We start from the raw sequence: 22747 nt of genomic DNA on the forward strand, positions 1-22747 counted from the left end.
GAAGTAATAAGATTTAATTTGCTAAACAGAATTTTCTCTAACCTTTTATCTTATTATTACTCCTCAATATTTCTAAATGCTGGAACAACTAAAGCAATCTGCCAGGTAGCCACAGTACTGCAACAAAACCAGTCCTTCATCACAATAAGACAAACAATTTCAAAGAATTAAAATAAACCTAGAATAAAATGGTGACAAAGCTTAGAGATCAATGTAGAGAAAAAGACAGTGACTGCTCTGTATCTGTATAAAAACTCTCCTAAGAAATCTAATTTCTGCTTTGAACTGTTTGTGCCAACAAAGAGTTTCTAACTGAAAAACAATGACAGAGAAGGAATAGCTGCTTACTCAGGAGGTGTTAAAGTAATTGTCTTGGATGATTCTGCAATTTATCATACAATTCCAGCCTCCAAAATGTCTAGTACAAAATGTGTGAGGATATCTACAGACACATATCACTTAGAACAAAGACAAATAAGACAAAGGCACTGTGGTCCTTATTTCTGCTGGGAGAAACAATTAAATTACCAAACCAACTAAGGCAAAATTTCAGGAATGCATTTATACAATTGAAAGGTTGATATCACATGCAGATATTGTTGAAGACGTTTCAAGTGCATAGAATTAGATATTTATTTATTTATTTATTTATGTACTACCTGTGAGCATCTGAAGTGCAACACTCTTAACTGGGTAAATGGCTATTCTCAACACTACTTGGAAAATGTTATGAGATAATGTTTGCATTAGGAAAACTACACAGACATTTGTAATGTTAATAAATTGCCTTCAGAAATGTAAGCAAACTAGAACTGAGCTATTTTACGAGTAATATAAATCTTCTGTCTTAATTACTTTAAGGAAATACTCTTGATATTTTGAAACAGTGTCCATGGGATTTTTATACTGAACACTTCTATCACCCTAAGACCTACAGATAAGATGGCAAAAGTTAATATCTAGTATAGTTGAAAAAACAGTGTTCAAATATTCTTCAATTAAAGAAAACTTTTATTTCTGCTATTTGAAAAACTGTATTTGATTCATACATTGTTCAAGACTTCATCATCTATTAATTATGAATAATCAATCAGGACATGATTAATATAAATGTGGCTTAAACCCAAATACATGCATGCATTTTGCAACACTGTGATTACATTGCCAGATAAAATTTTAGTAAAGTATGCGAGCAAAGAAGGCAAAGACAGGTAGATGCAGTTGCAGGTAGGAGGCACTCAAGTAATAAAAATTGTCAGGAAAAAAACATATAAACAGGGGGAGTTAAAAGTGGCAGAAGTCCAGCTGAACACCCTGGAAGAACAATTGGCAGGACAGAAGCAAACCAAACAAGCAGGTGAGCAGACTCCCCTTCTCAGGAGGAGCAATAGCATAAAAACATCTGGCATATGACAGATAAAAGAGGCAAGCCTATTTCACTTCCAACTTGTCTCATCAAAGAACTCTCAAGCCTGATCATTCAGGTCTCTGAAAGTAAGGACCAACAAGAACTGCAGTCATTATTAAATACGGAATTGTATATTCAAGACAATTTAGAACATATATCTTAAAAACTACATGTTTCATATATAGCAATGATGATCAATATTGTGTAAGAATGACCATGAGCAAGAAGTATACTGTTTGTGAGAGAATTTTGTAAAAATCAGTTTTAAAGCTTAAAACTGGCCTGATTTTTCAGTCTGCAAATGCTCCTATTCCAGAGTTCTCTAATTCCCTAGGCAATACATACATCTCTTCAGATGTAATACAACATTGATTTCATTGCTACTCAAATACTCACTTTATCATATGAGCACCACAAACTTATGGTAGATTGGCTCAATTTGAAGAATTCCCCAAAACGCAATATTTGTGGAATTACAGAATTTTGGACTTTTTCATTTCCTACATGGATCCTTCTGGCCTTTCACTTTAGTTTAAATAAAATTTGTTCAACATACATTCACACTATCTCCACTCTCTCTAGAAAAGCAATAGGTATATAACAAGACAAGTTAGCCAAAAAAAAATTCCAGAAGTTTCACAATTTTTTGGTATCTTCAGAAAGCATTGCAGCAGAGCACAGTAGACACCTACCTACAGCTTCTTCTGTATTAAGTTTTCTAGGTGCTAGACTCTGCCAGGAAAAAAGCAAACTAGGTAGCCACAGAATTTAAAGAGGAAACAAAAGCATTTCTCATACAAGAGACAGAGACCAGCTTATGAAAAGCAGTATGCAGTGACAAATGGATCACTCACCGTTTGTGAGTGATCCACCATATCAATACAATGTGCGCATCAATTCAATCTCTTAAGGAGGTCAGGGTTCTGCTTTTAAGACTGCCAGATTGTGGTAGCTTTCAGATATGTTTGGGATGTTGTCGTTCATCTTTTGGAACAATTTATATTTCATTTTTTTGATTTGATAGTTCTTTATGCTGGTTTTACCATCACTCTGCAAAAATGGAGATGAATTCAATGAAGCAAAAGGCAGCCAAAAAAACCAAGCCTATTTTATGTCTCAGACTGCCTTTATTCTCAGAACTACTTTGGTATCATTGCCTTAAAACGCTTAGCGCCTCAGGGCTTGTGCTGTCTGAGGCATTATGTCTTATAATCAAGTTTATATCCTCAACAGAAAAGTCCCATTGGACTGAGAAATGCAATATTTATAACTTTAAGAAATTTTACTAGTTCATTAAGCATTTCCAAAAGTTATTCCCCTCTAAAAACAGTTGCTACTGATTGCATTTGTAAAGTACTCCTCTTATGCAGCATTGCAAAGCATATACTTCTGCTCCTGTAACTATTTAGCAAGTGTTACACCAATTTTGCAATGTGATCTATTGGGATACATCTATCATATCTGTTGGAAAACATCTTTCCAACTACCTCACAGCTGCAATAGCTTTGAAGCCCTGCTCACAAATATTTCATTTGAGACATAAATTTTTAAGCTTCCACTGATTTCAACAATGCATGTCAAACCGAATGCACCTCAAGCCTGTAGATTGCTGAAATGTCACCATGACTTGTACATCATAAAGCAGTCCCATGAATTTTTGTGGCAAGAGTGATGCCAGTTGTTCTAGGTTCAGAGATGCCAAAGAATGAAGCTGTTTCTCCTTTTGCACAAAATTTTGCACCAAAATTTGCACCAAATTCTCCTTTTGCACATTGCTTTTGTTCATGCTTCAGTGTAGCTGTGTTTCCCACCATTGTCTTCAAGGCAACTACCTCACAAACAGAAACCACAATTAGATTCTATGTTTCCTACAAATAACACTGGGGAAAATTAATACATACTGAACTCAGATGAGCTACATACCTTTCTGCTGAATTCAAAAGATCTTGGAACTCAGCAGGGAGCATACCAATTATTTCAAACTAAACCTGTGTATTGCATAAACGACAGTGTTTACTGCCTGGCAAATATGAATCTACATCCTTTCTCTAGAGGCTGAGACTCAGACAGTGTCGTCATGTGATGTTAATGTTTCTGTCCTTCAAAGACCCTGCCAGTATCTTCAGGCAAAAAGGAGGAAACGAAGATCTAATAATCCATATATATATTTTTTAGCAAAAGCATTTGTGTTGTGGAGAAAAATATTAGCCTTATTGTACATCATGAAAGGAAACTTTCTCCAATTCCTCTTAAAGGCAATAAATTTAAGTAACTGAATGTTGAAATGTGTTTTTTCCTTCACATGCTAATAAGTCTAACTGAGGTTTTTTTTGCTGTAGGCCACTAAGCAGATTTTTTTCTGGTATCTGCAGAGCCTGTTGGCTGTCTGTTACAGTTATAATATGTTCAATATTTTAAATTTCACTGCACAAAGAGTTCCTGCAGTTTGTTAATCTTTCCACCCAAGATATTAAAGTCTCCTAACAGGCTTTTAAGGATGTTTTGAACACCTAAAAGATTTTCTAAAGAAAACTGCTAAACAAAAAACCAAAAAAAAACCCAACAAAAAATTAAACAAAACAAAACAAAAAGAAAAAAGAACAGAAATAGGTGAAAATTAATACCTAGCAGTTAAGGTATGAAACAGCTTCAGCAGCAGCAGGGTTTTTAAACTGTAGTTACAAGTAAAATAGATAATATAGTGTGTCAACAAACATAAGAATACGATCATCACTGAAGAGAGCCACTGGACAAAACTTTTGCGCCACCCATTTTACAACTCACTTAGCAGACGTGATTGTTCCCCCCCTTAGCATAAAAGATGGATAGCTTACTCTTTAGGTGTAATTTTCTCGGAAACATATTACTTACTGCAAATATGTGAAGGATTCACAGGTCAAATCTCCATAAATATTCCTTTTGTTTTCTCTAACTTACATAAGCATTTGTTAGGACTTGATAAGGCAAGGGGAAATGGCCTCAAGTTGTGAGAAGGTATCTTCAGGTTGTACATAACAGGCTTCCCAAGAGAGTGGTGGAGTCCCCATTCCTGGAAGTGTTCAAAAACAAATAGATGTGGTACTTTGTAATATGGTTTTAGTGGACATGGTGGTACTTGGTTGAAAGCTGTACTCATTGATCTTGGAGGTCTTTTCCAATTTTAATGGTTCTATGATTATCCACTTTACAGTGAACAACAAATAATATTGCCTAAGCTAGGCCTGAAGCTGTGCAATCCATGCATGTAACATGAGTTCAAAGACTCATGAGTTTCAAAGTTCCATGCTGGTAGTATCACCATCTCTTCAAACATCACTAAGAACTATTAAAAAAAAAAACAAGGAAGCATTTCTTAATCTCTCTAGAGTCCAGTAGGCTACAATAACATTAGTCTACTCAAGAAGAAATAGTCAACAGGCAAAAGTAAGCAGACTGCAAAGTTGTGAGATGTTTAGGTAGAAGACAGTCTGACAGAGACAGATAGGAGGAGTGCACCTGTCAAAATGAATTTAACTCAGAATCTTCTTAGGTAAGGTCAAATGGAAAAGGAATATAATTAATTCAACAGTTCAAATAGACTGCATGGTTGTTCAGTCATAAAGAATAGAGAGATTAGATACAGGGTCCAGGTGCTACCTGTCCACAACAGACGTCCAAGTACCTCATTTGGCTGACACAGTACCAAAAGTCAGAGTTTTCTTCTGGCTACCTACCCAGAAATGGCTGGAAGGCAATTGAAGATATTAGCATAGAGACCATTAAAGTATATCACCCAAGAATGACATGTCTTGCCCATTATAAAAAGAAGCTCAGGTAGACATTTAACATCATTAAATAACTGTTTAACTCACTTATATTACTCTGAATGCACACTCATAAAATACAGACTATACCTATAGAAATCACTGCTGGATTTTTAGAGACTTTCTAGGGAGAAATAAACTGCTTTTGCCCAGGTACAATACTCAAAAAATTGCAGTCTATTATGTTAGATTAGGTAATAAAAGCCCATCTGCACACCTAAAAAGGATCCTTACCCTGGCTGCTCTCAAGTCCATCAGAGGAACCATCAGCCTATATTAGGCCCATCTTCAGAAACTGAGAGGCACATAGATTCTCAGTGGGAGGCAGGAAGCCAATATGGATACAGAGAAGGGGATATCATGTTCAGGCCCCTCTCATGGTTGTCCCAGAAAATCCTCAGCCCCATTTTGCAGGTGTGAAACCAATCAAGGGTCAGGCATGAAGGGTCTTGCCAGCTGAAAAGGTGATGCTTCCTGGGTGAATGGGACATATACAGAGATTGCACAGGACACAGTATGGGATAACAGGAGATGGAATAAAAGGCAGGGAAAGTGATGGATTTAGGCAATTTGGGAAGGAAAAAGTGTGTGGAAAATAGAGGGATAAGGGATAAAAGGACTGGTTGCTTGAAAATAAATAATGTATGATCACTTCGCTTTTTTAGCCACATCCTGTACTTGAACAGTTTAATCTGGTCACACTTCTTATTGACTTTCTTTCTAATTCTCTTCCTGTGTGCATGTGTGTACTGGAGGGTCTGAGTGCAGTACTTGTGCAGACCACAGGTTGGAGGTCTGTAATGTCAGCAACTGCTTCTGTAATGTCAACAACTCAAGAGACTAGAATGAGAAATTTTTAACACCAAAAACTGGAGATTCCCGGGGCATAGGCACCTGTGTGCACACAGCACCAACAAGTGGAACGATGGAAGGACTGGGTGCCACTATCTGGACTGGGAACACAGGTTGATTGGCCTACATGCCAGCTGAAATGGAGTGAGATCGATTGCCAGCCATGGGGATGGGACCAGTGTCAGAGGCCCACAAGCCCATGCAGCCAGGAACTGCAGCAAGTGGAAGTTCTAGCAAGAAATAAAATGGACCAGCTGGGCAGGTATGTGATGCAGCCTGAGGGGCAAGGAGGGACATGTGTCTTTCCAGTTAGGAGCATGTCCAATCCATGAAGTTAACCACAGCCCTGTATGTATGCATACATGTGGTCTACACGTGTATTCTTCCTGTGTGCCTGCTGGGAATACATTTTCAGTGTTACTGCTGGTTGGGCCTGGGACGTGGAGCCATGTAGCAGTTTTACCTCACTTGGTTTGTGAGTATATATGTCCAGGGCAATAAATATTCCCTGGACATCTTCCAAAGATGATTCAGCTAGAATCATCTGAAGAGCGCTCCATTCTCTGGAGAACAGAAGGGAAACAAAAGACGAGATAGTTTTGAAAATTATGTCCAGCATTCTCTCTTATCTTTTCTTGTTACTGATTTTTAAAAATACCGAGCTACATTTCAGCACTGTCTAGGAGAACCATAAAAAAACCCCATATTACTTATTTCAGATTGGCTTTAGGGTATAACTGCTTCTTCCTAACCCTGTTTGAACATACTAAACAAAATGTTTACCGTAAGTCAAATTTTAATTTGGGAAAAAAAATACCAACCACAAACAAACAATTGCATCTATGTTTTTGTAATGCGGATATTTACCTTTTTTGGGGTGGAAAAAAAAAAACCAAAACAACAGAATCAGAGATCATCTTCATCTAAAGGCATCATGTTATTAAAGAAGGATTGCTGACAATTTGTTTCAGGAGCACTTGCTCAGCCACAGTGAATCACCCAATAAGGTACTAAAAGCTAGTCTGCAGGGAAAGCTGATTCACATTTATATATTTTCCAAACCTTTATCTTAAAATTATTTTAAATATCACAGTGATTATTGATAAGTGCATTTTAATATGTTTATGATCTTTCAGGGCAGGGCAAGAACCTAAAAAAGTTACCATTATAATGCAAAACAAGTGATTTCATAGGAAAAAATCAATATATCTTGCAGAACAAGGACAAGAGCATCTACTGTTATGTACCCTGCTGAATTTATCCGTAAACTTGTAGCATCACAGAATCATTGAAGTTAGAGGGTACCTAGGAAGTTGCCTAGTCCAGCCCCCCCAGATCAAGGCAGGGGTAGTCAAAACATGTTAAAATGTCTTCACATATTTCCAAGGATGGAGACTCAGCAAAATCTCTGGGCAACTTGATCCAGTGATTGGACACCTGATAGTGAAAAAAAGTCTTTTTCTTATGCCTAAAAGGAATTTCCCATGTTTCCATTTGTGCTCCATTGCCTCTCGTCTTTCAACTGTGCACCACTGAGAAGACATCATCTCCATCTTACTCTCCCCACCACATATACAAATAGATAAAATCTCATAAGAGGGTGGTCTTTACCTTCTTATCTATATTCTTAATGAAGATGTTAAATGGTAGTGGCCTCACTATTGATCCCTGGGGAACACCACTAGTTCATGACTGGCCTCTAAACTGAACTTCATAACAGTGATAAAACCCTTCACTCAGTTTTCATTTTACCTCACTGTCTGTACTCCATCAGTTTTTCAATAGGATATTGTGAGAGAGACACTTTACTAAAGTAAAGATAAATGGCATCCACCGTTCTCTTCTTGTCCACCCAACAAGTAATTTTGTGGTAGAAGGTCATTAGGTTAGTCAGAGACAATTTCTGCTTTTTTGGTCAGACACAATTCGTGTAAATCCAGGCTGACAACTCCCAATCACCCTCTTGATATGTTTATTGGTTATTTGGTTATTTCCACATCCTTTGTCTTCAACTCCCCTGACTTACTTAAAAATGTGTCTGCATTTTCCCTTGGTTTGTTTTCTGCCACATGCAAAATCTCTTTTTGTTGTCCTTCATGTCGCTTGACATATTTACCTGCAGAAGGGCTTTGGCTTTCCTAACCTCATCTCTGATAGTGTCTATACAATTCCTCTTTTTTGTCCAAATCCTTCTTCCATCTCTCCTATGCTCTCATCTGAAGTTTGTGTTTTGTCAGAAGCATCCATGTGGGCTTCCTGACATTATTTCTCTATTATAAATTACTACCTGCTAAAATACTAAATGCAAACTAGAAAAAGGGAAAAAGAAAACATAAAATTCATTCTACAGTTACTGCTAGTTAAGGCATACACAGAAGACTTGTGTATCAGCTATCATGCATGAAGATGAATTACATGCAAAAAAAGAAGCATTTATTGTCTTTGTAAAACAGAATTGCATCTGATAAATTGCTGTTCTTGGCCCAAATTCTCAGCTGGTATTTATTTACTCAGCTCCAATGAAGACAAAGCAACTACTCTCATTTGTACCTGCTGAAAAAAGAGATCATTACAATCTCTTTTACTCATTAAGTTTGAATGTTAATGATTTGTTCCCTGTTAAGAAATTAAGCATCTCTAGACACTCTAAATTCTTATCAGGTATACTCAAAAGTATAGTTATCATGTTTGTTTACCGATTTCTGCCTCAGAAAAGCAATTTGCTGAAAGACTCTTCCTCTCTTCATTGGGAATAGGTGAAGAACTAGTGAAACCAGGACAATTACTGCCCACACCCCGGTACCCACACAGTGGGTAACCTAAAGTAGAAAAGTTTATGTGTCACAGTAAATGCTTGCTGGACTAAATCATATTCTTTCACTGAAATGTTGAGCAGAGAAAGACAACGTAATGAAAATTGACACTTGATATTGCTCCAGTAATAAAAAAATTAGTTTTAATCCATAGCAATGAGAAAAATCAAATTTCTTACAAAAGATATAAGAGGAGATCATTGTGTCAACTCAAAGTAGACAAAAGCAAATGAATTAGCAATCAAATTCTCATGGGCTTTCAATATTTTCAGTGTCTGGTTAAAGATCATTTCTTACAGCTATGCATCATAGTAATAAAATGTGAGGTGTTTTTTAATAAATAAATTTTGTTTAGGTAATATTACTCACTCAAAGTTTCTCAAGTAAAAATGCCTCTATTTTTGCATGGATGCTCATTACAACTCTCAAAGTTCTATTTCTTTTTTTAAGTCAGACAATGAACAATCAACTAAAAATACTTTTACTGAGGTTTGAAAGCACAAAACAAAATGGAAACTGACAATAAAAGCTAGATACAAACAGTTAAACCAATCTGAAAAGTCTGAGTGACAGACAAGGGAATAAAGTATTGCCTCTCAAGGATGAACAAGATTAACATAAAGACCAAGTGATAGACAGATCCCATCAAGACCAAATCTGGAACAAACCTTCCAAATACCAAGAATATGGTGAATGCACAGCTCAAAAGCTCCTATGAAATCTTTGTAAACATGTAAGTGCTACACTGGGTTTTGAAGGATGAAGCTTTATTTATTACAGAGAGCTGATACTACCAACTTAGAAAAAACACTGAAGAAGTTCTTTAAAGAATACTATTTACTGCAAGACTAAAATTGTAAGAATGTGAGTTCACTACACTACATCAATGTGTTTATTAAAAAGAAATCACTGACCCAACCTTAAAATGCTAGATAAAATATTCAGAATTTTTTTATGTTTATCCTATTTATTGAGAACACAAAGGATTAAAGAGTATTGGAAAGGGACAATTATAATGCCTACATTTGAAAAGGTAAAAGAAGCAATATACAATTATAGAAGAGGCATCCTTCTTTTAAATTTAGTTAAGATTACTGGAAAATATGAAATTATCAATAAATGTCTGAAAAATATGAAATTATTAATAAATGTCTAAAAATTATCAATAAATGTCAATAAAATTTGGATGCATTAAATTCAAATGGTATTCAATCTTTTGTATGGCATGGTAAAAGATCTGTTCAAAAATAATAACTTGGAGACCGTAGATATGATTTTATGTAGGGATTTTCACTCCATTTCACATAACATTCTCATATTCAAATTAAGAAATATAGTATAGATAAAGCATTTATATTTTATTACCTGTAGCTCCTTTATGTAATGCAATTCCTCAAGGGACCTATCTTGACTCTGGTTGTGTGTGGTGTTTCAATTAATGATTTGGCTGGTGATACAAACACTACATACATGAAATATGCAGTTGATGAAAAAGTTGTGATTGTTTTCAGGCATGCTAACAGATGAAGATAAAGATCTGAATCCATAATCTGTTAACACCTTTTTTTTCCCCCCTGAGAAAATAGTCTTCAAGGAAAGTAAAGAGAATTAGTTGATAAAGACAAGGTTTTGCACGTAAGTAGAAATATTTTTCTAACCAAATACAGAATGAGAATAACAGTTGTTCAGAAAAGGTTCAGAAAAGGTCTTTGAGTTTATAGTGGATGATGCTACTCTAAAGGCAAACCATGCTAGCATGTATAAGCATAAAATCCTGCCTGAAAGACATGCAATTGCTCTCTCTGCTTTCCCCGGTGCTGATAAGGCACCAGCTGGAACTCAGTGCTCAGGTTGTGCCCTGATTGTCTAGAATGATGGGGACTGACAGAGGAGAATTCAGGGAGATCAATATGAACTTCACAAAGAGGAATGAATAAGTTTTTTTAGCCAAAAAAAGGAAAGATCATAATGTTTATGATTACAGCTTTCAGATACAAATACTGTTGTGCTGAAGAAAGAGGGACCAATCTTTCCTTTGGGTCTTTGATGAATAGAACTTAATGAACTGAAACTATAGAAAACAATCAGGTTAGATATTAAAATAAAATTTGAAGACAAGTGTGACAGATTGCCTGGGAATATGGTAGAGCTCCATCTTTGAAGGTTCTAAAAGTAACCCTGCAAAGGATTGACCCAAATTCTTTTCAAACAATTCTTTCCTTCTAGACCTATTTTCAGTACATTCTGTGAATGCTGTGAAACATTGTCAACTGAGAGAAACATTGGAATATCAAGCAGAAAGAATGAGCTTACAGTTATCGTAAGAAAGAAATGGGACTTAAAATCATTCACAAACTCTTGTGAATTTAGGGACTAATAGGAAAACCTTCAGTTAAAGTCTAGACGTTCACTGTCTGGAAATCAAAAGATTAAAAAGACCAGTGTATATTTGGTAATCTTACAAGGGTCTTCCATCATCAGTTTTTACTTTGAAGAAAAATGCTGTGTTTTGATATATATGAAAAGGTATTTTCAGTTCTATAAAGGCCATTATGAAAGGCCTTTGAGATAGGTTCCTCTTCTAGAGAACTGCATGTGGTATCTCTTGATCATCTTTAATACAAGAAATATTAAATTTTCACTTTGACACAAGCATAAAGCAAGTATGAAGACAGACAAATAAAAATTTTTTATTACTCCATGGTCCAAAAGTATCTATTCTGTACAGTATTTGCCAGACTAAGAGCTGAGAGCTATAATAAGTAGATTGAGGATCATAGAATGATTTTAATTAGAAAGGACCTTGAAGATCAGTCAGCTAGTTCCAATCGCATTGCCATGGCAAGGGGCACCTTCCATAGACCAGGCTGCTCAAATGAAACAGAGAAAGAGTTGAAATTGTACATAATATTCAAGAATAAACAGAGATTAGATCATCAACAAACTTATGTTAGAAATTTTATAAAGAAGTTTTTATTAGATAGATTTACAAAAACAATCAAAAAACTCTACTGCCAATCAGAGAGACAAAAATCTTGTCAATATAATTTGATGTGATTCTGACAGACAGTGGTTGAGAATAATAATTTTACTGAAATTATAATATGTTTTTCAGCTATACCTAGGCATGAGCAATTCATAGTTCCTGTCTACTCAAGGATACACATCCATAAAAATGTAAATAAGTAGATCTTCTCTACAATAAAGGAAGTGTAAAATCATTTTATTATACCTATATAGGCACAAACACTTTCCTGTTTTAACTTACTATGACTATTCACAGGTGTCATTTGATTCCTACAGCTTTGATGACAACCTTGTTAATCAAGCAATGATGTTAGCCAAGCAGTCTTAATCTTTTCCAGCTCTCCCTCTCTTTGCTTGTTGGTTGTCTGCTAACTGTTTAGATGTCTTCTCACTCATTTTTTACCTACAAATTTCAGCAGTTTTCTCCCTAATTCATCCCTCCCTCACTAGCATACTTCAAATTATTTTTGATGCAACTGTCCTCAAGTGATTGCTTTTTGCTAAAAACCTCAATGGAAATAGTACAGAAGTAATGTAGATTATTTAGAGAAAAGAGTTGAATTACAGGCCTTCAGTGTGGCACTAATGGCTAGCAAATTCCTATTTCTTTTCCATGTTTCACTGATAGGAAGGATTACAAGACACCTTTTTTTTTTTTATGTTATCCAAGTGGCATGCACATACACTGATGTCTAACTTAACCAACAGACAGGAAACTTGTGATCTTTTTCTATACTACTACTACTATTTTTTTTTTTCTTTTTTCACTTCAAAATAATTTCAGGGGAAAGTTTTAACTGTTCTTCTAAATCAATTCAAGCCATCTTTCAGTCAAAATAGGATGATTAGATTTGGAATTTTTTAATAAGAATAATAAATAGCTAGTCTTCATTATTTCTGGGAATTTCTTCTAGTACTTTGAAAAAAATATCTGGAAGTAGAGCTCTACATTGTAAATGTGCTTCATCTGAACCAATATGAAAATAGTATTTTAAAATTTCACACCGTATCTCATAAGTCACTCAGAGAAAATATTTTTGTACTTTCACACCCTCGCTATGAATAATGTAAAGAGCCAATTAATAGAAAATGCTCTGAATTATGAATTAGGACCAAATTAAAAATGCAAAATTACAGAAAAACAATGACTGCTTGTTTTAAATTCTCCTTCTAGACAGGTAACCATTCTTAACTACATCTGCTATCCACAGTTGACTTATATCTTTATCTATTCCTATGGCTAATGAGGAACAAATTACTTATTACTCATGAATGACACTAACTACCCACTCTTGCACAGAAAAAGAATATTACAATTTACATGTAAATGAGATTTGAAATGTTAATGAACAGAGACAGTATTCTAATTATCCATAAAACTACTAATTACTTCAGAATCATACTCTATGTTTGCCCAGCAGCATTAATGAACAACAGCTCTGGATTTCTAGAATAATTCCCAATAACAGGGGTCAAGAATGGGCAAACAATGCCAATATGTATTTAATATAATTTATTAGTAGGAAGATGGTTGTATGCAGTACACCTACAAAAATATCTTAAGAAATCCCCTCAAAAACATTTGATATTTGCTTTAAGTTTATGTAGAACATTAGATTTAAGATGTGTCTTTCATATTGATCTGAGTCACTTGGGCCCAAATGGAAATGGAATCTTGTCCTCTATCTCCCTTTGCAATGCTTGATTTCCCTTTGCCTGTTTTTGGCTATTGTTATCATTATTGTTATTGTTGTTGCTGTTGGGTTTTTGGTTTGTTTTCTTTGTTTTTTGGGGTTTTTTTTTCCCATAACTGTCATTTAAACATTCTAGAGCACGATGGCAAAGAAATTCACAGGAATATTTAGTGTGAATATAATATTATATATTATAATATATAATATATATTATATTATATATATTTATTATATATAATTTTATATAATATATATTATATTAAAACTCACAATATAAAAACTCACAATATAAATGTGGAGTTTTCTCATCTTAAAAGGTCAAATTATCTGGTTGGTTTTTTTTTTCTGACCAGTAATACTGATTTCACTGCATTCCTTTCTCTATGTCAGAAGAAAACAAGAGCCATTTATTAATTATTTCTGATGGAGGAAAAAATTTTCTTTACTTAGCAAACCCAGGAAAGGAAGTTGGTTCAGAAATATCATACATCTTAAAACAATTGTCCCACGAGTTTTTAAACTTTTACTAATTTATTCTAACTTTTCTATGCACACGCAGATTCCAGATATCATTAAAGGTCTGAGAAATTAACAAGAAAAATTAAATATTCAGAAGGATATAACTGAAATAATTCAGTAAACATTGTAGTGGAGATGTAATAGAATGACATCTCAATGTCTACATGATGGTTCAAAAACTTAACACCTTAATTTTCAATAGTGTGGAAGCACAAAGTTGTGACAAAGATATCAAAGTGCAAAGAGATTTAATATTTGCATTATAGAACATTACTGAACGTTAAAGCATTCATTAATATATTTTTAGTATATATTATTTGATATTTAAATAATATAAAATGTACATACATTAGTTTGAGTCACTTTCTGTTCTGATACTGGAGTGATTTTCCCAACTTTGACGCTTCTTTTCGGAGATACACATATGTGTTTTCATACTTCTTCCACTAACTTAACAGTCTGCTCAGAAATTCCAGTTCCATTTTCTGTTGCACCTCTTGCTCATTTGCAGTCTACTCTTTGTTTCAAATTCAGCAACAATTTCTGATGACTAGATACATTTTTTTTCACCAAAGATGGCCTTAAGAACATTGGAATGAGTAATTGATACTGAATTATGCATAAATTTAAACTCTCATGTGAGTCTATTTTTTAATCATTATCACTATTACTGTCTTCTATTTCTCTTAGTAACAAGTTAAATAAAGAAATAAGACAAGAAGACAAGAAGCTCCCAAGATTCATTTTTAAGGAGGTTAAAAGTTCAGCAGTCTCCAGGTAGACTAGGTCAATATCAGTTCCACTTGCAGCATCCAGCAAATGAGCTTTAAGAGAGGGTAGCAGAGCTACTCATGGTTAAAAATTAGAATAACAGTTACAGATTAACTGCTAATTACTCACAACATTTGGCTCAAATATTTTGCATTGAATAGAGACAGATGAGAGTTCTCTTATGCCAAAACAAGAGGGCATACAAAAAGGATTTCAAACATTACAGTACAAGTCAAGATTTTGGGGGGACTCCTTAACTGACTATCTATTCTAAACAGAAATTTCCCATCAGCTGCAGCTCACAACATTAGCATAAAAATTAAAATCCCTTTCTGTCCTTCATATTTCTGTAGACAACATCTTTTGTGCAAAAAATGAACACTCTGTTCTAATCTGGGTTATAACATGAACTAGGCAACTACATATGCCAAAGCAGGTGAAGGGCCAGATCTCTTGTATCATAGTCTGGATAATATTTTTTTTTTTTTTTTCTTTTTGGCCAGTCTGAGTGAAAAGCTTCTGTAAAAATTCAGAAACCTTGCAAAAACCAGTGATTTGGGATTGAAAAGTAAACATACATTAATGAGGAATATCTTGAAAAAGATTCCACAAACTGAGGTTTTAAAACATCTGAGCTCAACAAGCTAGGCATTCATATTCTTATTGGGTTAATAAACAATTATTGTACAACTGAATGAAAAAAGGTAGAATACTTTCCATTTAATATTTTAGGATGCACTTTTACAGTAAAAGGCACAGGGAACAGCCTAGCCAAAGGCCAACTCTTGTTTTCAATGCAAATCTAATGCAAAATATTCTGTGGAAGGAGCACTTGTTGCTGAAGTTTAGACACAAACCTTGTTGCAGTAGTTGCTCCTAAGCATATACACACAACCTATTTGCATGTTACAAATAGAATAAAATCTATTACTTCTCTTGTTGCATGTGGCTTTTTTCCCCTTTATTTTTTTGATTTCACTGTTAGGCCTTCTTTGTGCCTCCACTTCAGCTCTCTTTAATTTTTATGTTTTAATCAGGATCACTTTATTCTTAGAGAGAAAAAAAAAATAGGAACTAAGATGTATTTGTCTGGCTTCTTTATTTTGTCTCTGAAAATTCCCTTCTAATGAAATACCATATTCTGGTTGAACTGTATTCTGGTTTTAGAGTGTCTCCATATCTGGTTTTCCATGCATAATTCATAACCATTTCATTATTATTTTTGTTATTGTAAACTTTTCAAAGTTGTCTCCTTTTCCTGAACTCTGAATTGTGTAAACAGATGGCACCAGGCATAAAGCAGATATTTTTTCTTCAACTTTCAAAAGCTATGAAGTGTATTTGGAAAGATTTGATATATATCTTGAGTTCAGGATTTTATTTAGAGTAGGTACTTTTATGTCCAATATGTATGTGACCTGAACACCTGATCTACGCAAAAAATTGAATTGACGGGCACAGGAGATTTTTATTTTATGTTTGCATCAAATTACACTGCACATACAATCACAGCAATCACTAGCAGTGTTTCATATTGTAGCTCACATTTTCAAATTATGACTGAGTATCTAGGTATCACCTTTCCATCCAAAACCTCTTTCCAGGAATTTTGGAAAACTAACACAACTTTTTAACTTCTTTCTTTATGAATGCTTACAATTTAAATTTAAGAATTCTTTTTAAGGAGACGTAAAAATATCACTCTTTGCTCTAGACTGTCCTTATAAAACTGAAACTGTTCAGCTAAATCTAGACACTAAAAAATCTCTGCAGACCACAAATGAAATGAAACTTTTAAGTCTCTCTCAGTGCCAAGGAAAAATTCTACAAGCTTCAAAATGGCAACTTTTCACATTAATTACCTGTCGACAGAAAGTAAATTTACAGTATAGTCATTCAGTCATTCATCTCATTACAGGTCAACAATAGTCCCATTTTTTGTGGCTTTCCCATGACTACTTGCAAAATTGTCTATAAGAGCTTTCATTTCATATGAAAGAAGATTTCTAAGTTAACCTCATCCAAATATTACCCAAAATAAATTTTAGAGTTCAGGTAGAACTTCCATATTCCAAAGAACAATCCCAAAGAAATATTGGTGCCAGTTTCTGTTTTGCATGTTGATTTTTAACTGAATGTATTTTTCCTCTAATACATATGTCACTCAGTGAAGAAAATGCAGACATTTTATCTACAACAGCTATGGGCTTTACAAAGGATAATTTTTTAATGATGTGTGCAGCTCCAAGGTGGAAAAAAGCACAAAATAAACTGCTTTTTATACCTACTTTTAAAACCTCTTTAAATTGCGTTTGATGACTAATAAAAGTCAGCATATCCAATGCTTTTCTGACCTAGTTCTGCAGAAAGTGTGAGAAGAACATTTACTTGTTTTCAGCAAATGCCTTCTCTTATCCAAATACTACATACCTGATAATAATCCCAAAACATGGGTTAGAGTAGTACCTTTTGCACTAAAGCAATTCACTCTTGCTAGCTACCTGTCAGAACCAATTCTATTTCAAAAGCCTTGCATAAAATATAATCACTTATCACAAAGTTTTAGGAGACTCTGTTGATGAAAAATCTGATCATTTAAGATGAACAGGATCTGGCTGGGATGGAGTCAAATTTCTACATATCAGTCCACATGGTGCCATGCTTTGGACCTGTGACTACACCACCCTCAATAATACACCAGTGTTTCAGACATTACTGAGAAGTGCTTGCACATTGTCAAAGCTTTTTCTGTTTCCCACTCTGACCACTCAGAGAGGAGGCTGAGGCTGAGCTGAGCTTGGGAGGGGACACAGCCAGAACAACTCACCTAGACTGACCCGTGTCATATTCCTTGTCATGTCATGCTCAGCAACAAAACATCAAGGAAAAGAGGAAGGAGAGATGGTCGTTATGATTTTTTGTCTCCCCAGACTAGCTTTATGAATGCCAAGGCCCTGCCTCCCAGGTGGTGTCTGGGCATTTGCTAGCTGATGGAAAGTATTGAGTGAATTCCTGCCTTGCTTTGCTTTGCTTTGCTTTGCTTTGCAGGGACAGATTTTACTTCATCTATAAATTGTCTTTTCCTTGATTCATAAGCCTTCTTGCCATCCTTAAACATTCTGCCTATCCCACAAGAGAGGAGGAGGAGTGAAAAGCCATGAAGGTTTAGCTGCTGGCCATAGTAAACATATTACAAGGCAAATAAAATAAACTTTAAACAAAATTCAAATAAGATAAACTTTAAACAAAATCCACTTCACAAACTTACAAAATTGCATATTATCTTGTCCAGATATATTTGCATAGATACTCATGTACATTAATTCCAGAAGTCTTTGTAGACAGAGCCTTTCTCTAACTTAGAGGGGCCAAGGGACTTTCCACAAAAGGCCTGTAGGCCCCATAGAAAGTCAGGAGAAGTCTGGAAGCACTGGACAGGTAACCTACAGAGATATTCCCTCACATGCTCCAAAGACTTGTTTTTATCCAAGTTCCACCCTTGTGCTAGTCACTAGGGACTGTGGACCTGATGCAGCCCTTCATTTCTCTGAGCTGCAAATACTTTTTTTTTTTTTTTTTTTTGCCTGGAAGAATTCTTTTGGAAAAAGCGTGAAACAAATTCAGTGTAAATAATTCATGCAGCGTGAGAAAGCAACAATGAAGCTATGTGACAATGGGAGGAGTAAACTGGGTTAAAGCAGCATGCCTCAACAAATGGTGGACAGCAAAAAACAAAACTAGGACATAAGAAATACTCATCTAATCTGAAAATTTTTCACTTGACCATGTTTCCCAACTCTGAGATTTACTTCCTGTGAGCATTTGGATACTAGAAGTTGACTGACATGAATAAGCAGATAGATCAGTGAGTTTTAACTTAAACACCTAAGGAGTTATCCAAATTAAGTTTTGAGCTATATATTCACTCAGAAATTACAGCAAGTTACATACTGGCCTGTTAAATCACTCAATCAGACTCAGGCAACCAGAACAAAATAGATAAAATCTGTAGCTAAAAAAGCACTTAATGACTTTCAAATATCCCAACCCAAATTTCAGCAGCTATATACAAAGAAAGTAGACAGAGAGAGATGTGCATCCATGCAAGAAATGTAGAACTCTTGATCAAGTACAAAGGCTGCATTTGTTGAATAGCTACATCAAATATCTGCACTATTGATAATTATCCATTGTCAGAGGCTGAAGCAGTATGGTACACTCCCCTTCATACTACATAATGGTACACTCCCCTTCATACAGAACCTAATGTCACAAATTTAATTTATCAGATGTTACGACCACATCTCTAAGGTATTAATTAACTGAGTACAAACAGCTTGTACAGTTATATAATCCTTCAGAAATACATAATTCTTTCTCTCAAAACTTGGAAGCTGTTCAAAAATGGTTAAATAAACAATCACTCAGCTGTCACTTAAATTACATGAGTACTATCCTTCTATTCAACACTGTATGCAAAACTTGTACTATATACATAGAAGCACTAAAATAAATTTTAAATGTCTTGAATCTTGTGAGCATCTGGCTATTCCTTACCTTGCATGCCTTAGGATGTACCAGAACTGCTTCTTATTTTATGAAATGTGTCAACTTAAATTGCATAATTTTGTCTTTTATATAGAGTTTCAATGCAACCATTTTACTGTATCTCATTATCTTTTACTTTTTTTCACTTCACTACGTCAAATGCTTTTCAGTTTTCCTGACATTATAGAATATCATCCACAGGAATGTAAGTATTTGTTATTGAGCTGTAAATGGTGACAGGAACTTGAGTCATAACTGTAACCATGAGTGACCAGGTGCAGAATTTAGCAGAGTGATTCCAGGGTTGTGGTTCAGCTGACTCCAGGAGCTGGGACTTTCTTTTGCCCAGCTGCCAGACCAATCCATGCAGCTGATGCTTTCCATGTTGTGTGGTCCTACTGGGAGAAAGGCTGTGTGTGGATCATGGCCAACACTGTGTAGTGCAGACAGCTGCACAGGGGGCTGCCTTTCCATATAACACCTCCAGAATCTGCATGAACCCTAACAGGTCTTTGTCATCCCCTCCAGGTATCAAGGCTGACACTCACTAAGGAAAACTCAGATTCCTTCAGACTGTGTCATAGCCAAGTCTATTGGCATTTCTCTATGCTGAACTACAACAGTTCTCTTGTACAGATTTCTGGACTCCAAGCAGGGAAGTAAGAAACCTGTGTGTTAGCATGGAAACAGGGACATAAAAAATTCCTGGTAGTTAAACCATAGAAGAAAGCAGAAGAGCTTGAGGTGTCAGATACCACAGAGTAACATCAAGTGTCAGATCTCCCTGAGTGGAAAACAATGAACAAATGTCTTGTGAGCTTATGTCCAGGTGAAATAATGGCAATAAACATGAAGAACAGACATTTTATACAAGCACTGCTTTATAAGCCTTCCTGGTTTTTTTTCTCATAATCTTTTTCCTGATGAAGGTACTTCAAAATTCAAAACAGAAAGGGTAATCAGGACTAACTTCAAATTAGACTTATTCTTTATTTGCATTCAATACAAGTACATAAACTATACTCCCAGACTGTGATCAAAGCTACACTGAGTCGGTGCATACCTTCTGTACAAAGAAGAAACAGACAAAACGCTAGCAAAGCAGCATATGCTACACTTGTGCAGTATGTCAGAACATGTGGGGGAATGAGGGGAGCTCAGGATACTGGAATTATGTCAACTGTCTCCTCAGAGGACAGATCTAAAAGTTCAGTGTGTGAATCTTGATACCACCTGCTCCTATACTCACTGGAAGTGACTTTGCTTTCAAAAAAAATTTGTTTTGGTGTAAGTACATTGACTGCAGTAGAAATACAGCTAAATACCATAAAGATGAGAATCTGTCTCTGTATTTGAAATAGCAAAATTCAGTAGGTCTAACAATGTAGCACTGACTCCTCTGAAAAGATCATGGGCATTTAATGTATATGCAAAACACATTGTACTACATTAGTTATCTAATGGTAGGAAAAGGTAATTTCCTGCATGATAATTCACAAACTCATAAAAAGAGTGCATAATGTACTTTTGCTATGCCTTCCAACATTTACATTTATATATTTTTTTTTATTTTATACACTGTGTCTTATTGAGACAGAATGGGTAACTTGAATTTACAGGCAGTCATAAGTCAATAGTGAACATGAGTGACATGGAACAGACTTTAGCCTTCTGACTTACTCTTCAGCTGAACAGACATTATTTTGTTATGATTACCAATTCAGAACATATTCATAACTAGCAGATGTTTTCCTCTTGGTTGCTTGGAAATTAGGGATGATGCTGCAGCTGAATTTTGCACCTGAACAGCAAATGACCAAACCAATTCTGTAAAACCTTTGACTTAAAAAAAATTGTCCCTTAGTGTAAATCATTATTTTGAAACTAACACTAGATCTATGTGTCAAAGATAATTAATTAATCACAAACCACTGATAAATTTAATCACATAGCATTTAATTTCCAAGCACTGTGTACATATATAAAGAACACAGAAGAAAACAGGATGGCATTCTCCACTGCTGCTGGTAATTTTAAAAACCTCAATCAAATGTTCAGTTCTAGGTACATTGTCAATTTTTTCTCTTCAACAATAAAACAAAATAATGTGCATCCATGATGAAAAAATAATATGCCACTGTCTAGCCAAAGGTTATTTCTTGCTACATACCTTCAAAGATAGCAAGGAAGCCAAACATCTCTTGATTTATAGTGTAATGTTTTAAACATGACACAGCTATTGTGAAAATGCAACAGCAAACTGCTTGGGAGGCACATCCCTTAGAAAGTGAAACAAACAAAGTTGAGATGAACTATTTGCAAAAATAATTTTAAAGGCATCAACTTGTTATACTAACCAGCATCTATGATCACATAGCAAAGTGGAAGCAAGGATTTGTATCTGCCAATCTGACAGCAGACATGTACAAGCTAAGTCATTCTATTTGATAATAAAGAGAGAAAAAAAATAAAAAGCTACATTTTCTGATAAGAATCACTACACAACAATCACTGATTTCTGTGCTGCACTAAAATACCTGGCTGCCAGAGAGTAGGACCTTCAAACAGTGCTCTGAGCTATATTTCTGCTATATTAATGAAACTTTTTGAGGTCTCAGAACAAAATTCTGCCACTTTACTCTCTCTCTCTCTCTATTCTAAGACCTAAACAATCAGTCTCTCTCTTTTTTTTTCTTTTTTTTTTATTCAAAGCGTTGATGGTAAGAGAATTACGCCCTAGTATTTTGAAAACAAAAGGTCAGAATGTATAATTTAAGATCTAATAAGGTTTGATGGAATTGAGACCTTTGGAAAGTAGTTTAATACATGCATACTTAAGGTATATTCAACATATATATTTCAAAAATGGGTTAGTTCATTTCTATCAAATAAAAAAAATAATAATGAAGAAAGCTTGAAAGAACATGTTTTTGGGTTTTTTTCTTTATAAAATAGCACAAAGCACAATTAAAGAAAAGGTGACAGCCCAACTGTCAGTACTGAGGCAACTAAACACAGCCTGCCGCATACCATCACTTTAAGATAATTCCTTTATTATGCTAGCTTAAAAAAACATATCACTAACACTCTCTGCGTCCAATCACTGCAGACTCATTTGTTATTCATTGAAACATCCATCAAGGATCAAAATAGATTCATTTTCTATTCATGATGCTCCCATATGCACTTCTGCAGGTCTTGCACTGCATTTCAGCATTCAAATGACAGGTTGTACAGTGGGAAGTAGCATTATATATTAACACTTTGAAAGCCACCTTGTAACCTAGTCCAGAAACACATACAAGTGTATGT

The 22747-nt window shown here is 35.1% G+C and overlaps 1 long non-coding RNA gene across 1 annotated transcript in view; it reads right to left on the reverse strand.

Annotated features, from left to right (window-relative positions):
• The window catches only part of LOC143694603 (uncharacterized), a 218144-nt gene that overhangs the window by 106835 nt on the left and 88562 nt on the right, over positions 1 to 22747 (reverse strand). Inside the window, exon 3 of the long non-coding RNA XR_013183171.1 lies at positions 4280 to 4457. This is a non-coding gene — a long non-coding RNA (uncharacterized LOC143694603). The remainder of the gene's footprint in view (positions 1 to 4279; positions 4458 to 22747) is intronic.

This window comes from Agelaius phoeniceus, chromosome 1 (assembly GCF_051311805.1).
Source record: "Agelaius phoeniceus isolate bAgePho1 chromosome 1, bAgePho1.hap1, whole genome shotgun sequence".
Classification (NCBI taxonomy): Eukaryota; Metazoa; Chordata; class Aves; order Passeriformes; family Icteridae; genus Agelaius; species Agelaius phoeniceus.